A 21,063-nucleotide genomic window follows, 5' to 3' on the forward strand; every position below is an offset into this window, starting at 1 on the left:
GAAGAGAATTTTACATAGTTACATGAGCTTTGTATTTTTCAATTCAATACATTTTATGAAATTAATTTTATAAAATGCACAGTAGGTTCTCTACAGTGCAATTTAATGTTGAGTAAGTCACTGGGAGAGACAACTACATATTTCTCCTTTTGCATCGACCTGTGTCCACGACTAAATCAGGTAATCAACGGATTTGATTGCAAAAATTGGAAATTTCGCTAATTCGAATGGCAATTAAAATAGTTGAATTGCGGAACATTTCTCGATCCTCATTCAATCTCAGTCAACATAAGGTATTTCTTCTAGTGGATTCATCTCATGGAATCAGTGATCATCATAAGTGTATCTGCTTTATATTTACCGTCTGTATCAATTGAAACACGCATTCATATATTAACACGTATATGTCGATGGGTATATGTGTGTATGCATAAATGAAAGATAACTTAAAATTGTTTCTATAGATGGGTGAATAATGTTCTATAGTTTTGCAATGCACTTTCTGCCTGTATATGCGGATTTAAAACCAAGTATCGAACATTCACAAGCGTAATTAAAATTTAATTATCAGGCTTCCAAAACGTTACATGATCAACAGATAGTTTTTTTCAGTTCCAGAAATCTTAGCATGTAAAATCTCTTCTATACCACAAAAACCTTTATCAAAATTAAACGAGCAAAATGAACAATAGAATTGTCGCATCATAACAAATACATGTAAAAAGACAATCAAATAACGTGCATATATTTTTATTGATTTTCTCTTGTTAACTTCTGTGGCAAGATTAAAAGATTGGATTCAGAATTTAAAACATGATAGAATCATTTTTTTAGGAATCGCAACTTTTGAAGCGTTTTTAAAACATCGTAATTTCGTAATTTCTTCTCAAAAAGTATTAATGTTTATTTTAAACAAATCCCAACGTTACACCACATACGATTGCCTAATGTGATAAGTATTTTAACGCTGACTTTAGAAAAACCAACGTCAGTGTATTAAACTACTAACGGAAAGATTATCCCAATTTATTATTCTCACCCTAGACGCAAGTTAAATTAAAGCACTTATCTTGAACGTGTATTTGAACTACTATTATTAATTTTATGATAGCACAAGAGATAAAGAAAGGGAGAAGAGAGATAAACAAAAAGAAAAGAGGGAGAGAACTACAAGGTGCCTCAAGAATGTGTTCCACTGACTTATTTCTTGAATATTGCGAATTCCTTAATTCGACATCAGCGTTGTCTGGGCAATAATGATCATCAGTTTGAAGACTCGAAAGCGATTCCCAAATTACATTTGTTTTCTCTATTCGAAGCTATTGTAGCTCATTCTATTTTTATATGCCGTCTTGTATCTCAATGAGACAAAAAGTAGATAAAAGGAACAAATGTACTTATTACAACTCAAATCACAATATGAAAACATTGAATCAAAACTAAAACTGATAAAACCACACTGTTAGTATTTAGATGCTTTCATGGCATGCATAATAAAAAGTTCAGCGGCAGAATGGCATGGTCTGCTTCTAATGAATTGACAACTTATAAACATCAAGTTTCAGAAAAAGATAGAATTTAAAAGTTTAACATCTATAACACAGCACATTCCTGACTAAACTTAGGAAACAAGGATACTTTTAAAAAAATTGGAAACATGCCAGAATGGTACATCAACCCGCTTCCTCATAGGAGCCTAATATCTATCGTAGAAAACTAATCTGATCAAAAAAAATATCCGGAGAACTTCTATTTGCACAATCTACTGCAAGAGCAAGACGTATTCAGTTTTAATGCTACTGTTCTAGAGCAGTCAATGCAGATATACGTGGCCGGGATGTCTTGCGTGAGCCTGTGAATTCCGTCATCTTGACTACGCTCGAAAGAAGAAGATAATGAAGAAGAAGAAAAAGAAGAAAAAGAAGGTAATAATATTATTATTAATAATAATGATAATATTAATAATAATAATAATGATAATAATGATAATGATAGTAATGATAATAATAATTTAAAAAATAATAGTGATAATAATATTAATAATAATAATTACCACAGGTGTCCAATCAGATTGTTTGTTGACTTGTGTGAAAGCTCCATGTGAGCCAATGATGATGATGATGATGATGATGATAATAATAATAATAATAATAATAATAATAATAATAATAATAATAATAATAATAATAATAATAATAAAGATAAATAAAGATTTATCGTCAGTCAAAGTGCAAGGAGATTTTAAACACTTTCTCTCCATAACCTACGAAGGAAAAGAACATTGTAGCAAGTGTGGACGCAACGAAATGACTATTAGTAAGGAAAAATAGAAAAGGCTAAATAAGCGTTGAAGAAGAATTTCAAGAATTGAGGTAGAATTACGAATAATAAAGGTCATAGAGATGAGAAATTGTCGTTTAAATGGGCATAAAAATCTAAATGAAAACGATCAGCAAATGTGTATTTTTTCTTATTTTTTCATTTGCAAATATGTTGGGAACGGATTTTATGGCAACGCTTCGCTGAATGTGTTTTTTTTCTAATTCCCACTTAACAATCCGATTTTTACAGGCACGCTGAACTATTATGGTTCTCGCTAAAAATGGCGTCAATACCAAAGAAGCCAGTCAACAATAACACGGACGATAACAGGAACACCACGAACTAGCCACAACAATAGATACCGTTTTCAAAAACAGATCCTTACAAAAAGTGACACTTCACAAACAATCAGAGAGAAAAAAATAAAGTGGCTAAGTGACAGAAATTATTTTATGAAGATGATGGCATGATTAAATAACAAATAATTATTAATAAAATAGAAAAAAAATAAACAACTCCATTTTAATATTTCTGAATTTGACTTCTACTATGTTAATGCGGCCACGTCTACAGTTAAGCCGTTATGTCCGTCAAAGTTTATGTGTCATGTCAACTTTAATTGGCTTTCCCATTGTACCTAGTGTACAGTAGGTGTTGATAGTTCTACCTAAATTGGTTACTGAAATCTGTACGATGATCGGTTCGTCAGTCACGGGTGTTTTGAATAAGGTTTTCGCTAATTAATGAAAAGTAATTTGATAAATGTGTATACAAGACATGCTTACTTTTATATAATGATTTCATTTTTAATATGAACATCGATGCATGTACCTTAATTTTGTGATTACATTAAAAAACGGCAAAAATATTGATGAAAAAAGTAAAATGGAAGAAATATCAAATTTCGAAAAAGAAATCTAATTAGAACTGTATTATTTTTGTGCGTCTATGTACACAATTGAGTCCTTATGTCAATGAAGATGTGTTTTATATATACATTTTTAAAACGATTGCTATTTAACTACTTAGCGACTAGCTAGATATATTTTAGACGTAATAAAGCGCATTCATTGGATTGTCTGTCACGCGTTATTTAATAGCATTTTCGTTGCTCTGTTACAAGAATTATTAAATCGATATTGTCAGTTACACTTAGGTTTACAATAATAAATCCATCATTACACTTGAAGATTGACAGGACGCATCATAATTTTATTGTTCAGGAGTCCTTAGAACATGATTTATGGGTCTGATGATGTGTTACGTTATAAAGTTTGAGATCGAGTTTCCGTTCAGTTTTCACGTTTAAGATCTAAATGCAATCTTGATTAGTCAGAACCATGAATTTTGAAATATGTATTTTAAAAGAGTCTGCACATTTCTCGAGAAGGCTCCGTCGGTTGGTCAGTTTGTTACACTTCAGTCTCAAATAGCATCCTAAATGCTAAACGTGTAAGTTACATAAACACATCCTTAGACTATCAAAAAAATATTGTTTTATTTTGCTCCTTGTTTTGCGAAAAACAATGTTTTGTGTTTATATTCTAAAAAAAAAAGAGTTTATGTTTTTAATTATATTTATTAAATTGTTATTTTTTCTCGATAAATATTCCGCTCTTAAGCAACTCTATTATTATGAAATGTTGAAAAAGTCATGCTTCTTTTTCGTTTTTTTTTTTAATTTTCTAAAAAGTCTAAAGTTTTTCTTTGTCCATGTTTATATTTTCTAACTACATATTTTATTCTTCTTTTTCTACAATTGATTTGAAAGTGCTGGCTGGAATTAACTCCCTTGAAGTGGTTACATATTTGATTAAAGAAGACCCTCAAGTTCTTTTCGCTAGCATTATAATTACAACCGCAGAAAAATATTCATGTTTTGTCGTATTTATTCTTTTTTCGTGTATTCATTTTTTTTTTTTTTTTTTTTGCTATTTTACATTTTTATACACCAATTTGAAAATAACGGTTCTCATGTTTTATATTTTTCACCACTGATTAATTTGAAAGAAGTAAAGAATTTCGTAAAATTAAGATTTTTTTATTTTTATTTTAAAAATGATGAATTGTGTTCTCAGTTTGCAGTATGTTTGGAAAAGGTGCAGCGTGTTTTCGTAGTTATAAATTCGAAATTCATAATTATTTTCCATTTTCATTCTTAAAGTCGGTTTGTAACGTTACATTAATTTCGTGAATTTGAGGTTTACTTTCGCATAATTTCTTTACGATGTTTTCTAATGGACAATAATACAACTACCACTATCATGCATGACAAGTAAGTTATTTCTCATCAATGTCTTGCTTTAAATACGAACAGATAGTTATTTTTGTGTTGTAAGGATTCAAATCTTATATGCACTGATTTATATAAACGTGTTATTTTTCTATACATATGTATGTATGTATGTATGTATGTATGTATGTATGTATGTATGTATGTATATATGTATGTATGTATGTACAATGCTGCCAAAAATAATGTCCGTACTCGTCATTTTTTCAAGGACAGCAAATTTAAGCTAAATTGAATGTAACTGTTTAAACAACCTACACTCTGATTCGGCTTTTATTTCTCTATAATTTTACCTGTGCATATCTAGCTGTTAACTGAAGTATCCTGATATTTACTTCAATTTTTAAAAAAATGCTTCAAATCGAGAAGGCAAAAAGAAACTCCGCAGCAACAAATGAGGTTAAAACCAGCTTAAAATATCAACCTCTTAGCATCTCTAATCGTAATTGTTTTTGTACGTAGGTTACACAACGTAACATTTAGTCCATATACCTCTAGTCTCTCTTAGTGGTTGTTCGAAACTCATTACTCTCCAGCTTTTTTTTATCCAATCGAGAAATCGGCTGCAGATTGAAACGTCATGGGAAAACCATACGAATAACTGTGCAAAAGAACCAAAACACCATCAGTGTTTGTAATGCCCCAAAATCTGGTCTTCATAGAGTTACTTCTTACAAGGATAAAATGCTATCAAGATCCGCAGCATCAGAAACTTATTTAAATCGGCTCCTCAAAGCAAAACAATAATCAATCTTGTTAAAAAATGCTCTCTTTCTACAGATAAGAACATATTGAAGGAATTTCATTTGCAAGATTCAAGCTAATGATTTCTGTAACGAATAGAAAGCACCGTCTGGAATTTGTCAGATGCAATGAAGATCATGACTCTTCATATTAATTAGAATTGATTTTTTGTGACGAAAGCAAGTTCATTAGCCTAGCAGTGTTGATAGGCAGTACATCTGTCGCAGATCAAGACGAATAATTTAATCCTAGCTGCACAGTTTCAACGTTACAAGGTGGTGGATGTTCAATTTTGGTGTGGACTTTATTAGTGCAAATAATTAAGAGCCGATAGTTCGCTTGCAAGGTTGAGTTAATCAAACCAAATAAAATAATATGTTTACTGGGAATTTTTCACCCTATTTTCGCCGTAATTTGAATGATAATCCCATGTTCATGCAGGATACTCATCCCATTAATACAATTGGCAACGTCAAGCGGTTTCTTGTAAAGCATGATATTCCATGTTTTTATTGGCCTATACAATCGCCAGAATATCGAAAACATATGACATTACATCAAGCAATAGCTATGCAATGATAAAAATTTAAATCTGGAAGAGATTTTGCCAAAAATTAAAAAGAAGTAACCAGAGTATTACCGCAGATTAATTCAACAGAATTGCCCAAAGTTTGAAGGCTGTCAAATTGCAGAAGGATCTGCTAATAAAAGTTAACAAGTTCTTTATGTTCCTATTATATTTGTGTTGCAGTAATGTTCGGAAGTTACATTTAAATGATAATTTCCGATTGTGCAGAGTTTCTTTTTGCCTTCTCGGCTTGAAGTTATTTTTTTTAAATTGACATGAACAATAGGCTACTTTAATTAAAAGTCAAATATGAAAAGTGAAAATAATAGTAGAATAAAATCGAATAAAATGGCATATAACTTGTTTAACTAATTATGAATAATTTAGCTTAAATTTGCGGTATTTTGAGAGTTTAAAAGTATATATATATATATATATATATATATATATATATATATATATATATATATATATATATATATATATATACCTCCAAAACGTTTAGCCTTGCAGGGGGCACTAAAACTTGATGCTATGGTTTCCATTCATCTAAAATAACAGGGAGGGGAGACTTGATTCCAAATATTTCTCATATATTATATCCGGCCTCTTTTGAAAATATGGTACAATTATAAATATATCCCATATCAAATAATTTTTACCACTGTGAAATTCATTTATGGTAACCAAAGAGGTGAAATAACATATCAGAAATATAAAAATTCTGCTTTATGTTATTTCAGATCATTTGAAATCATAGCAGCAAGTTTTAGTTGCCTTTCCATCAAGGTCAGATGTTTTAGGGTAATTGCAGTAATTTTGTAATTTATATGCAACATTAGAAAAACAAATGAATATGATTGAAACGTGTTATCTGTAAAAATGTGCAAATATCAGGTTTTAGATGGAACAGGTTCCTTTAATGTGCAAACATTTAAAAAATGCACATTAGCCATTACAACATATGTCATTATCCTTCGAACAAGCCTTCATTTGTTGAATTCTGATCATTAGTCGCTGAGATTTAGAACTTGAAAAATTGATATATATATATGTATATGTATATAAATATATTTATATATATATATATACTGGTAGCCAAAGTGAATATTAAAATGCCTATATCTGTTATTTTATGGGACAAAACTATGTGAACATTAGCTGGCTTTTTAAAGATTATATTAATATTCTACCGTTAAAAATTTATGAAAGTCGTTTAAAAATAACCTATATTTTCAAACCAATAAAATATCCTCATATTTGCCTACATTTCCTATATAGTGTCCTGCAAGAAAGGTTACGATTTGCTGCTTTTGTAGTCTCCCTATGGCCCTACTAGGCCCCTAATACACACACACACATATACACATATATATATATATATATATATATATATATATATATATATATATGCGTGTGTGTATTCGTGTGCGTGTGTCCCATTCTTATGCATAACATTTTATATATCTACTTTAATATAAAAAATACGCGGGAAGAATATTTCAGTTCAATAACATGAGAAATATTCACGAGGTATAAAGGTGAAAATTCCGTTTTGCTTAATTATATACATTTGAAAACATTACGATGTGTGTATATATATCCTTTTATATAAAATATGGTATGATTACATTAAGTTTATGATAATATAATATTGATTAAATAATTTTAATTACAGAAAACCCCACATTTTTAAAAATATATATCTATTTAACATTTTTAAACAATAAAATCGAGTTTTAAATAATTTTGGAAAATGACGACGAATAACTTGAATTTAATATGTAATAAATAACTTTAATTTTATGTGTAATAAATAACTTTAATTTATGTGCAATAAAAAACTGTAATTTATGTGAAATAACGTTAATTTTATGTGTAATAACGTTAATGTTATGTGTAATAAATAACTTTAATTTCATGTGTAATAAATAACTTTAATTTATGTGTAATAAAACACTTTAATTTATGTGAAATAATATTAATTTTATGTGTAATAACTTTAATTTTATGTGTAACAAATAATATAGTTCGTGCAAAATTGTTATCCGTAAGAAGCTTTTCTTTTTTACAATATTGTAAAAGATAGATTTAATACTTATATTATGTTTTAGATGATATTCAAGCAATATACTAAAATCGCTTACCAGTATGTACGCACACACGCACACACACCCGCACACACACACATTTATATATATATATATATATATATATATATATATATATATATATATATATATATATATAACCTGTTTACATGGTGAACGTATGCTTTTAAACAAATGAAGTAAGTGTAATGGATTCCGTTACACATATCTATGGAACATAATGAGAAGTGTTTGTCTATTATGTATTGTTTAACAATAAAATCTGAAAGAAATTCAGTTCGTTTTACTCTTTTTAAATTACTCCCCTCCACATTACTGCGGATTTTTTCTTCATAGTACTATTGTAAATAGAGACTCCTGGTTTTGTGTTCATTATTTTCCTTAATAATCAGAGTTTACACTCAGCTGATGTATACTTTGTTTGGCGACAGTCGGTAAACAAAAGATATCTATATCTATCTATCTATAATAATAATAATAATAATATATATATATATATTATTATTATTATTATTATTATTATTATTATTATTATAGACGCTGTTGAATGAAATAACATAAACTATAAGCAAAATATTTATCATTAACTTATGTTTATACTATAAATATGCTACAATGAATATAAGCTAGGATATACACTATTGCAGGTACAAATATATGATACACTACCTATTAAACACATGATGTTAAGGAATAAAAGTATTGAAAAAGAGATTTGTAATGCCCTATTTTACAGGATGGTGGCAATTTATCTCTTGGTGCAAGAATTTACGCGTAGGAGATTTCGAAAAATATACATAAAATTGCAAAAGTCCAAGTGAAGTTAACATCAAAGCTGAGTCTGCAAACGCAGCAAAAACATTATAAGTTATGCCATACACGCAATTATTAACCTAGCAGCTATTAGATGAAATCTCTACCGCCAGACCAATCATCATTGGTTGTTTCAGATATATAATATTCATCTCTTACATTGATTTAGCTGCTGCATTGGTGTCTATGGTTCTCACACCCTCTGAGCGATTATCTAAACGTATTCCATTTGCTTACAATTCTAATATTTCTCAAATTACACTCCCGCTAAACACGATTAAGCAGATGTACGCTGATTTTTAAGGACCATTTGTATTACGCTCTGATGTTCGACAATGATGCTTTTTTTTCGTGAAGACTATTTCTTCTGATTATAATTAATTTCGTAATAAATATATTAATAGTTGTTCTAAAGAAGGTAATGTCGTGATACACGGTAAAACAAGTGCCGTAATAAAATATTCAGATTCAATAGGTTGATTCACAGATGAAGACGGGGAATGAGTTTCTTTTCCACACCTAACGCTTCCATAATATTCAATGTTGATTTTCTTGGATAGGAAGAGAGTTTCTGATAGTTTACACTTACTGACAATTGCATGTTAAGGGAAACCGATATCAAAGCGCGGATCGTAATTGCTCATCATAGGTTAAAAGTAGGTACAGGCAAAATGAATGCCGATACTCAAAATGTATAAACATTTTGACCCCTCCCTTTACTTCAAGATTCACTAAAAATCAGAAAATTAACCAATTTTAATGAAATTTTCAGTATTTATCAAATAATACTCGCGGGATATAATGAACTAATTATTTTTTATTTAAATATTTACTGAAAATCTATTATTTTGTTTAAACAAAAATACCTTTACTAAAGTTATGGTTTTCAGTAGTAAATAAAAGACGCAAGTGTTTACTTTTGCTTTTTTATATAAAATTAAAGCATAGTAAATTGTAACAAAAAAATTAAAATATTTTTTTGGAGGGCATCACGGAAAAAGCCCCTAATATCCGTATTAATGAATTCGATATAACTTGAAGAAAAATGAATTTCTCGAACTACATATATGACCATTGAATTAAGCATTGTTTATTTAATATTTTCACAAAAAAAAAATATAATAGGAAAAATATTTCTACTTTTTTTTTTTAATTAAAAATTTCGCATAATTTTTATATGCAAGATTTTAATAATTTCCTTGCTCGCAAGGATGTGAATCTTTTTGCGTAACATGTTTCTTATATAATCTCGAACAATAATTAAAAAAAAACACAATTTCAAAACAGGAACATACAAAATATTTAAATTAAACAAATGAAGAAAATTGTTACAAATGTTCAGAATAGAAATGTACAGATGCACCTCTGGAAAAAAATCTGTCATCCCTATCTCCTTTTACTATCATGACTCCAAAAAAATGATGATAAATCGGATTTCAAAATTAGGTCCCCCTATCTTTATCCGCCCATTTTTGCCCATCCCTAATTAAGAGAATTTTATTCATCCACATGATAAGGTAAAAATTAAATATTTTAATAATTTGGAAATCAAATGAGGAATAAATTAAAGAATTATTGAACATCTGAACTTTTTTTCAATAATTCGTGTTACAATATTAATGTGATATCTTTAAGCAACGCAAACATAATGTATTTTACTAGGATAAACATCGATTATATTGTGTGAAGTAGCTGTAACAACTTGATAGGTAAAGATACTAATGTTATGATGAACTTTGATTTATGAACCTTGATGAAGGCTTGTGTCCGTTTTTATTTGGCTGAAAGGGGTAGCCCGAGACCTCTCAATGTTGCATGTCACCTTAAATTTGGTCCTGACGTTGTACACTGTTGCTAAGGACACTCCAACTATGGCAGCGACGTCCTTCGGGCGAGATTTCCCGCGAAGAATATCCAGGACTCTCTGCACTTTTGCTATTTCTGATGGTATTTTTCGTCCGATTGAAACGAACAGTGATTCAAACGACAGCTGACGAATTTCTGTATATCTGATAAAACCTGGGGAAAATCGGCGCAAAAGTGTGAAAATTAAAGAAAGAATTTGCCATATTGAGATCGATCGACGGCATTGCAAATATGCATGCATAACGTAATAGCTATATTAATTAATTTGTAACAAAAATATGTATATATACTAGCGGACGGCGCGGCATTGCATAAGTGTATATATATATATATATATATATATATATATATATATATATATATATATATATATATATATATAAACTAAAGAATATCATTATTAACGTAATAGCGATTAGTCAATGTTTTAATTTGTAGCCTTGCAACAAATATATTTTCACAGGTCAGGCATTAACGTCAAAGGAAAAAGTCAATCTAAGCTAAACGTTTCGGTTTCGATTCGCTAGTTGCGGACGACTCATTTATAAAACATTTTAAATGATTACTATATATTGGGTCCAACATAATAGAAAAATAAATACGAAATCTGCATTAATCAAAATATCATGTTTAAGCGTATATTACGACTAGGCAATGTTGGACTGTCTGTTAGTATATATACATATTTTTATTCTGAATTAATTAAGAGTATTAATGGCTGTGAAAGTCCGAAGAAATATTAGAGTCTAATTAGGAGTTGTCCATTTATTAGATTTGAGAAACCACCATAAAATGCAAAACAAACATTGTCTACAAACATGAGAGTTATTGTATCAATATGCAAATCAGTTCGTAAAATATAATAAATGTTATAATCAGAAAATATTATTATTAATACAAATAATATTTACGTCTGTTCTATATTTGTTATAAATCAAAACATGTATTGCATTAGAAATACGAAATTACATTACGAACATTTTCATTATTACATAAAAATGAAATGTTAACCTGTATAAAAATGCACAAAGATGTATGTTTCATCCTGTATTTTTATTATCATGTTTGTATTTATTGCAGATAACGTTATGACAAATGCCCCTATTTGGACCGAACAAATTTAGGTCCAGTAATAAAAACAATTACCGTTTATACAAGTAAGTACATTTTTTTCATAAAAGTGATTATATGTAAATTATATTATTTCTAATTTGATTGGTTGCATAACATAGTCTTCTATTCAGAGTTATATATATATATATATATATATATGTGTGTGTGTGTGGGTGTGCATGCGTGTGTATTTGTTAGTGTGTGTGTATTTGTTTTTGCGTGTACACACACACACACATACACATATATATATATATATACATATATATATATATACATATATAGGAAAAGTTAAAATAATAAGAAAAGCCTTATCACGATAATGCTTTGGGGTTTATATATAGTATGAAGAATAAAAAAGATTATAAAATATATACTAATGAATATAGATGTATTCGTATTTCGATATGAATGTTATATCAATTAGAGGTGTATGATAATTTCATTCATTTCAGAAGATTTTTGAAGAGGGGAAAGGATTCTAGGAAACATATTAGAGATGCGACATTGATGATTGCTCATGATGATTGATGAGACTGGCCGCAGCAAACCAAAGAGTAACCATAACCTTTTGGGGTGTAATTTCGGCTTTATGAAGTGTTGTAGAACTTCTCCAGCATCCAAGCACTGTGCCGAACGTCGCTGGTTGTTCACAGAAGATCCACTTCTCATCACACGTCACAATGCACTCCAGAATTGAGCCGTTTTAGTTGCGAAAAAAGAGTGTAGAAGACACCTCAAAAGAAGGTTTTTTTTTTATTATCGTAAACTTCATGCAGTACCCATTAATCCAAATTTCTTGACTTCCCTATGTGCTTTGTATGGATACCGCCTGTTGAGAGGTTTACCCCGAGTTTGACAGCAACTTCTCGTGTAGTTTTTCGAGGATCGTTTTCAATGAAGATTTTCAAATGTTCGTTATCAATTGCAGTCGGGGCGGCTGCGACCGTCTCTATTTTAAAGGCTTTCGTCACCATTGCGAAATTTCTTGAACCAATGTTGTGTCACACATTCTTTAGTTGTAACCCTGGACCAAATGTATCATTGTTATCCCGAGCTATTTCGGCAGATTTCCGGCCTAGTTTGAACTGGAACAAGAAAATCGTGCGATTTGAATTTGTCCATGCTGTTGAAAAGCCTGCAGAGATTCAGGAACGGTAACGAATAACGGGAGTCGATAGAACTTGACACGCGCTCAAAATGATATATAACACGAGTATATACCTAATTGGATTAATTCAGAAATCATATATAAAATAAGGATGTGTGAAAATGATATTGTTTTTCACCAACCAAATATAAGACGAAGTTTTCCAACAACGAACACTCTATAAAAACACAGAAAAACTCGTGGACCGTCTAGGCATCTTTCTTCGCTTGATTGAATCGTGTATTATAACGAAGTCGTATTTTTGTATGTTTGTTTTAATTTATCTTAAATTTAGTTCATATGTTATTAATTTTCAAATATCATCAGATTACACAAGTTGTCTTTAAAAACGGAAGTAAGTTTATTTACGTAACGTATAGGAGTAAGAGTATACATACATACATACATACATATATATATATATATATATATATATATATATATATATATATATATATATATATATTAGTGTGTGTAGTTTTTTTGTTGTTGATTTTTGAAACGATATTGTGGTTAGCGTCTTCACCTTGAAGGTCGGATGACTTTTCTTTTTAGAAATTGCCCATTTTTTTTATTTTGGACGTAAACAAATAGTATTTTTATTTATTTATTTTTAAAGCAGTAATCTACGTACATGAATGTTTCGGGGTCCTACCCCTCTTCAGCGTAGCTTGACTGTTATTAGGACTCGAACCCTGGACCTGATGTATTTCAGTCCAGCGTCTTATCTATTACGCTATGATTCCATTTAAAAAAAATCAACAAAAATACGTAAATATATAAACGATAAAACCTAAACAGTAAATCATCTGAACCCCATCAATCTGACTATACCTGATGAATTCTACAGCTTTCGTACAGATTAATAGGAGTTCAACAAATATTTCTCTCGGGAAGGGTGTGTGTAAAGGGAGTCAACATAAATATCTATGAATCGCGACATCCTGAAGCGGGACATTGGTAAATAAATCGAATACGTAAATAAACTGAATACGTCGAAAGAACATAAAGCTGTTCTCAATACCGGGTGGCCATTCGTGTAAGTAATCAACTAATCTAAATAAGTCACTAATACAATGTTTAGTATATAGAGCCTGAACCGGTTCTATAATGGTTCGAAGCCATTGGGATAAAGAGTGCTGTGCAGACTCCGCCATAGACAAAATAGGTCTAAGCGGAATACCTTGTTTGTGGGTTTTAAGAAGGCCATACAGTCTAGATCTTAGAGAGCCAGAAGGCCTTATTTTTTCATATATATCTTTTGTAAAATAACCTTTTTTGTAGAGGTATAAAAGGTGTTTCTGGATTTTGACTTCATTTTAATAGGTGCTATCATGAATATCGGCAGGACCAATACAAAGGAATTTATCAGGATCATTTAAAATAATTGACATTTTCTGGACATAGTGTGCTCCGTCCAAGACAACCACACCAGCACCATTGTCAGGTCTACAAATATAAATATCTTTGTACGATTTAAGGGTGTTAATGGTTTTAAAGTGTGTGCTCGGCAAAACAAAATCTTTAGAGTCAATGTTTGAATTTGAGTAACGAAGAGCCAAGTCCTTCAAACTGGCCTTCACGGTGATTACATGTGCAGGTGTAAGAGGATCGTGGTGCTTAAATTGATAAAATAAAACTTAAAATGCTGCAAGCGTTTCTTCTTTATTTATACGAGTCGGGGGAACACAAAAAATCAACTCCTTAGACAAATCTGCAGTCTCAACTTTAGAAAGGACAAGATTATAATAATTAAAAATATTCTTGCCTTCAGCACCAGAGTCACGTCCAAATCTAGACCGAACAAGTAAATCCAATTGCTTATGTAATTTAATAGATAATTTAATTGATAATCGAAAGATGTCACAAAAGCTACAAAAACATTTAATTCGAGAAAATGAGTCTTTCAATTAATATAAGAGACACGTTGTCTGCATAACTTGTTTATTTAATCGTGGATGAAAGCCCGTGCAATTTTGAGGCTTGAGATAGTTTGTTAATTTCTTTGATTTGTTCATTGTTGTACCGAATCCGAAAGAATTTAAATAAGTGTTTTACGGTACAAAACTTATAAAGCGCTTTAAATAAGGTGGAGAAGACACAAGGGGCCCCTTTCATCAACAAGCTCATCGGGAGTCAATCGTTGAATTTCTATCCAGTGTAAAACAAATGTCAAGCAAGAGCGAATACTTAAGTGGGGATTACTTAGAAAATTATAGCGAATAGACAAAAATGAAAATATATATATATATATATATGTATATATATATATATATATATATATATGTATATATAAAATAAAATGAAAGGCGAATGGGATTATAATTAAAAAATACAAATAAATTATACGTTGTAGAATATATAGAACTGTATAAAATATATGTACAAAATGGGATATGTGGGGAAGTTAAATTTAAAATATATCCCCTAATAAGTCCAGAGATTTTACGAATTACTTCTGTCGACAGAGGGAGAGCCTGCGAGAAATGATAGAGACTGACTCCAGAATCCTCAGGTGATTCGAAGAGTCAGGCCGGTGTAAAATCCTAAACCAGTCCATTTTATATGCATTGACACACGCTGGATTTTCACCGAGATGCTTACCAATAGCAGATTCCAAGGTGAACGAGGGGTGACGAGGCTTACCTAGTCTGATGCTTGCTGGAACATGTTGGTTTATTTTTGTCTGCAAATTTAAACGGGTTCGACCTACATAGACAACAGCACACTGACAGTTGAATTGATAAATCACATTACTATTAGTGATGTAGGGTAAACCATCCTTTACAACTGAAGAAAATGCAGATTTAACACGATAAAGCAAGCGAAGAGCAACAGATGGGAAACAAATTGATACAGAATTTATAACAAGTCTACCCAAACACTGACCAGGGTCACCAATCCAAGGAATTTTTAAATAAATAGGACACTCTGCGCAATTCTATTTAATTTAATGTATATATATATATATATATATATATATATATATATATACATATATATATATATATAACTTTTTTTCATTTCATCCATTCGTTATTATTTTCTAAGTAATCCCCACTTAAGTATTCGCTCTTGCTTGACATTTGTTTTACACATGATAGAAAATCAATGATTGACTCCTGATGAGCTGGTTTATGAAAGGAGGTCCTAGAGTCTTCCCAATACTTATATATATATATATATATATATATATATATATATATATATATATGTGTGTGTGTGTGTGTGTGTGTGTGTGTTTAGTTTGATATATTTATAAAAAGCTAGACTGAAAGAGAAAACGGAATATATAGATATATATATATATATATATAAGCATGTATGTATATTTGTGCATGTGTCATAATGAGTTTGTTGAACTTTATTATCTGATTAAAGTATGGGATAGTGAGTTTTTATATAAGCAGTTTGAAATCACTCTCGAGTACAGTTCTCCATCATGGCGAATAATATAAAAATGAAGTTTCTTTATCAAGAATGACATCCTCATAAAAAAGAATATTCTGGAACGACCAATCAAATACCGACCCGTTGCTCTAGCTCTGAAATATCACGTGTTCCTAACAATAAGATATTAAGTTCTTGATCTTTTATAGCGATTACCCGAATGTACTTTGTTCCTCTTTTTTTCGTTTGAAACACTTATCTTGTATTAAAGAGAGGGAGGACATATGGCAAGCCTGATCATCAACGCCCGTGTCTTCCTTTAAAGATCTTGTCCGTCCTTGGTCTCATGTTCGTTTCATTATTACTATGAAGGGATTATTTCACAAGAGAACCTCTTCAACGGCTTGAGCGGTGGTCGCTTCTATGAACTCGAGTTGTCTCTTTTCATATAAATACAAACAGAATAATCGCTATTTACGTATGTACTGTGCTTATGAACAATGCTCTTTTTATAAACTACTATGCACTAGCTGGTAAATTATCTACATACATATAAATCCTCAATCGGCAATTAATCATCATATGGTGATATTATTAGTACACGTTTGGTTAGATTTGATATTTTCTTTGAGAACAAACGATATAACTCGGTATATAATTTTTGTTATGTTTAGCTGGATTGTAATTGAAAGTTTAGCCTAGGGAATATGAATCAGTAATAATTTTTTAGATATTATTAAAATGACTTGCACTGCTTTCGGCATACACTATAGTGTAAGGGTGGGTGAAATAAAACAAAGCCTGAAGTCACACCAGAATATGTTTCATCAGATGAAACACAGTATAAATTACGAAACGTCATTATTATTTTTACATATAACTAAACATAAAATTCATACTATTATTACAAATCCACGTAAAGTCCATTTTGTTCGTTTGATAATAGAAACATGCCAGCCAGATTTACAGAATATTTTTTTTTTTTCCTCGAAGTAATCGTGATATCGTGTGGTTATAAGTTGTGCATCTACGTGCATATTCCTGAATATATATGTTTTTTATGGCAATCGCTCAAAACAATATATGAAGCAACTTAATGTAAAAACACTAAAATAATACTACTCTAAGATCAAAACCTTGCCAACGGAAAAGTGTAAGGCAAAACAGATTCTGATCCAGAAAACATCAACTCTTCGCTCTTTTTCAAAAACAACTTCTAGAATGTGAAACCAAGTGGCTAATTAAGAGAAGGGAAGGTTGTTTGTCTGCCGGAATTAGGTCCTATATACATTTTCTACGCTGCTTAGTTGATAATTTTAATTAATTTTATTGTGTTCATATTTTTATTACGTGTTATATATGCTAAAGAAAATAACTTTAATTTTATTTGTATATTTTTTCTAGAGTTGTTCGTACCCCAAGTAATATTTTTTTACGGAAAGTAATTCCTATTTTAGTAACGTAAATTCTTTCGAATTGAGAACAATCGACGTCGATGTTATCTTCGTGCTTCATCCACGACAAAACGTTCGCTTATTCACTTAGTTACAACAGTTTTCGTTCTTTCTTTCCTTCTCTCTCTCCCAATCATAACTGCTCGTAACCGCGCTCACAGGGATGATCAATGTCTAAAAGCCAGCAGACAGGGAAATCTCAGAATTCAGCACTATTTTCAATTCAAACAGTCATACTTGCTCTGCATTCGACCCGATCAATTGCGTAAATAGTACTTTCCATTTATTGATAATAGTAGAAAGCTTATGATTCCTTTTGTTACACGCCATTATATATAATTGGACATTGTCTTACTTAGTCTTATTCCATCGTTGTCAAGATGGAATAATAATAATAATAATAATAATAATAATAATAATAATAATAATAATAATAATAATAATAATAATAATAATAATAATAATAATTCGTACCAAGATCATACAGATAAAATACAGGAGAACCAAATGAACCAGCATAGTTCAAAATCTCCAATAAAGAAATGGAGAACAAAAGAGAATAGAGGTTTAATGGAATACTTTTAAAGGAGTTGCCCTTTGGAGTGACTCTTTTTTATAGCATTCTATTACCAGCAGCAGTGGTTTATTAGCATTCACCCTCCAGCATCGGTGGTTTTGAAAAAGAATGAGATATTGCTGTTTTCTGGATCAGAATCTATTCTGCCTTACACTTTGAGGGGACTCCTTTAAGACATCCCATCACAAATCTAATATTGTTATCCATTTCTTCTGGGGTATCGAATACGGATGGAAGCGTTGTGGGACATCCTTAGTGACTACCAGATAACGGAATAAAGAGGTGCAGGCCAAGCGAAACTTATTCTCCAGAGAGGGTGGAGTTGAAGTCTAAAGCTAATTGAAATACAGCAACATACAAATGATGGAACAGACCAATAAACACCACTTCCTCGAACTCCATACATAGAAACTCCAGAGGAAGAAGGTCTATAAAACTCAAAGACAAGAAACATGGAAACCGAAGTCTATAAAACAACAAATCTCTACGTGAATTTAGCAAGTGAAGTACAAAAACACAGTGCAACTTATAAACGAAGAAAAAACAAAACACTTCTCATCAATGAACCAAGAGAGGAGTGAGTTAAAAGCAAAAATATAGAAAGTGAAGAAGAAACTCCCAAATATCCCACTTAAACAGTTTAATATACGCAGGTGGCAAAACTATAAGTATGAAGTTTAAAGTCGTGAAAAGCCAAGAAAAGAAAGAACAGACAAAACCTGGATAGAAGGTGAAGCTGGATACTCAGATTTACCAAATGAAAAAAGAAATGAAAGCGATAAACAAGATAAAAACAACTAGAAGAAGATAGACAAATAGGCATGCGACTAGCAGGGAGAAGCTTAACAAGAAACAGGAAGAATTAAATAAAATATAGCAGCAAAGAAGGGGGATTAGCGCGGGACAAATTTGAACAGTAAAGACAAAACATGATATTTTAAAACAATGAAAGCCAATTCTATCAAAATATGAATGTGAAAAATCGAGAACAGAATAACCGGATCCGAGTAAATCAAAACGCTACCGGGCTAGATAAGGGATGAGAGAAAGTATCTTAATAGAAATATAGAATATCTGAAAGGTATGTAAGAAGAGTCACAGCAAATCTAATAAGGAACAGAGAATGAAATCGGCAAGGAAACCTTCAAGACGACCTTACGAACAAGAGCATCAAGTCATGATGGAATACATGCTTAGTTGTTTAATAAATTTACAACACACATAAAAGCTAGTTCAACACCTGAAAATATATATCCACGAAGCACGTGCCAAAGAACCACATTTGAGCAAAATGCAGGCTTATAACCTGTTTACCTAAAATATGGAAAAAACTAACAGCACAACTGATGGAACACATTAGCATTCTATTAATAACTGTTTACTATCCACAGAGGAAAAGAAAGGACACTAAGAAAACCAAAAAGGATCACTTGACCTATTACATATAAAGCCAAGAATTCTAAAGGACGTAAAGAAAAAAAATCAGCCATGGTATGAGTCGACTACAAGAAATTATATAATAGGATCCTGCAAGCATTGGTAATAGAATTATGATAATAGAATGCCTGAAAATGTACAAAATACCAAGCAAGATGGTCACTTTGGTAGAAAATATAATGAGAACATGGTGATTTAACTGACAGCTTAGGGACAACAAAAAACTGAGATTAAAATACAAAGAGGGATCTTCCAAGATCAGTTCATATCACCACCACTGTTCATCATAGCTACGATGCCCTTGAACAATATACTAAGAACGTGTCAAGCTGCATACAAGTCCATCAATACAGATGAAAGAATGAACGACCTGGATGATCTGAAACTGTTTGCAGAAACAAACATAGAACAAGAGACACTAATAAACACCACCAGAATCTTTAGTCATGTTATCCAAATGGAATTCGGTATGGAAAAGTGAGTACTGCTGATAATAACCGGGGACACTAGAAGAAGGAAAAGGTATATTACTACCAAATCAAACAAAGATGAGGGTACTAGGCGAGCATTATAGCTACAAATACTTGGGAGATCTGGAAGCAGACACCATCAAAGCAACAGATGCGAAAGAGAAAATTAGAAATCGATTCATAAGAAGAACAATAAAACTCCTCGAAATTCAACTATATAACAGAAACCTTATTAAAAGGAATAAACACATGGCTAGTGTAACGGGTAAGATAGTCTGGACCATTTATTAGTTGGGTCAAAGAAAACCTCGGGAATCTTGACCAGAAACCAGGAAACCCATGACAATGTACAATGCACTGCGCCCAAAGGATGATCCTGGCCGGTTCTATGTAAAAAGGATAGACGGAGTAAGAGAGCTGGTTTGTATAGGAGATTGTGTAAATAACACAAAAGAAAAAATACGTAATGTAAAACGCTGAAAAATAAGTAAGAAACACTGAATAATCAAACCAGATAGAAAAAGAAGAGACGGAAAAAAGACGAGGAAAGAAAATTGAAAAGAAAAACAGCTCCACGGACTATTCACACCGATTACAATAGACTAAACTAACAAAGACACCTGGAAAGGCCTACAAAAGGAAACCTTTACAAGGAAACTGAATCCCTAATAACAGACGCACAAGATAACGCGATTAGAATCAACCGCACCAAAGCAAAGATCGACAAGACACAAGAAAACAGCAAATGCAAATTC

General features: G+C 31.1%; 1 protein-coding gene across 3 annotated transcripts in view; it reads left to right on the forward strand.

The window, feature by feature from the left end:
* The window catches only part of LOC145283593 (5-hydroxytryptamine receptor 1D-like), a 1,014,695-nt gene that overhangs the window by 716,701 nt on the left and 276,931 nt on the right, over window positions 1–21,063 (forward strand). For all 3 annotated transcript variants that reach the window (XM_080132521.1, XM_080132520.1, XM_080132522.1), the window contains one exon: window positions 11,798–11,874. The gene's annotated coding sequence lies outside the window, so the exon portion shown is untranslated. The remainder of the gene's footprint in view (window positions 1–11,797; window positions 11,875–21,063) is intronic.

The sequence above is a fragment of the Euprymna scolopes genome, chromosome 8, assembly GCF_053919585.1.
Source record: "Euprymna scolopes isolate OS-2025 chromosome 8, ASM5391958v1, whole genome shotgun sequence".
Classification (NCBI taxonomy): domain Eukaryota; kingdom Metazoa; phylum Mollusca; class Cephalopoda; order Sepiida; family Sepiolidae; genus Euprymna; species Euprymna scolopes.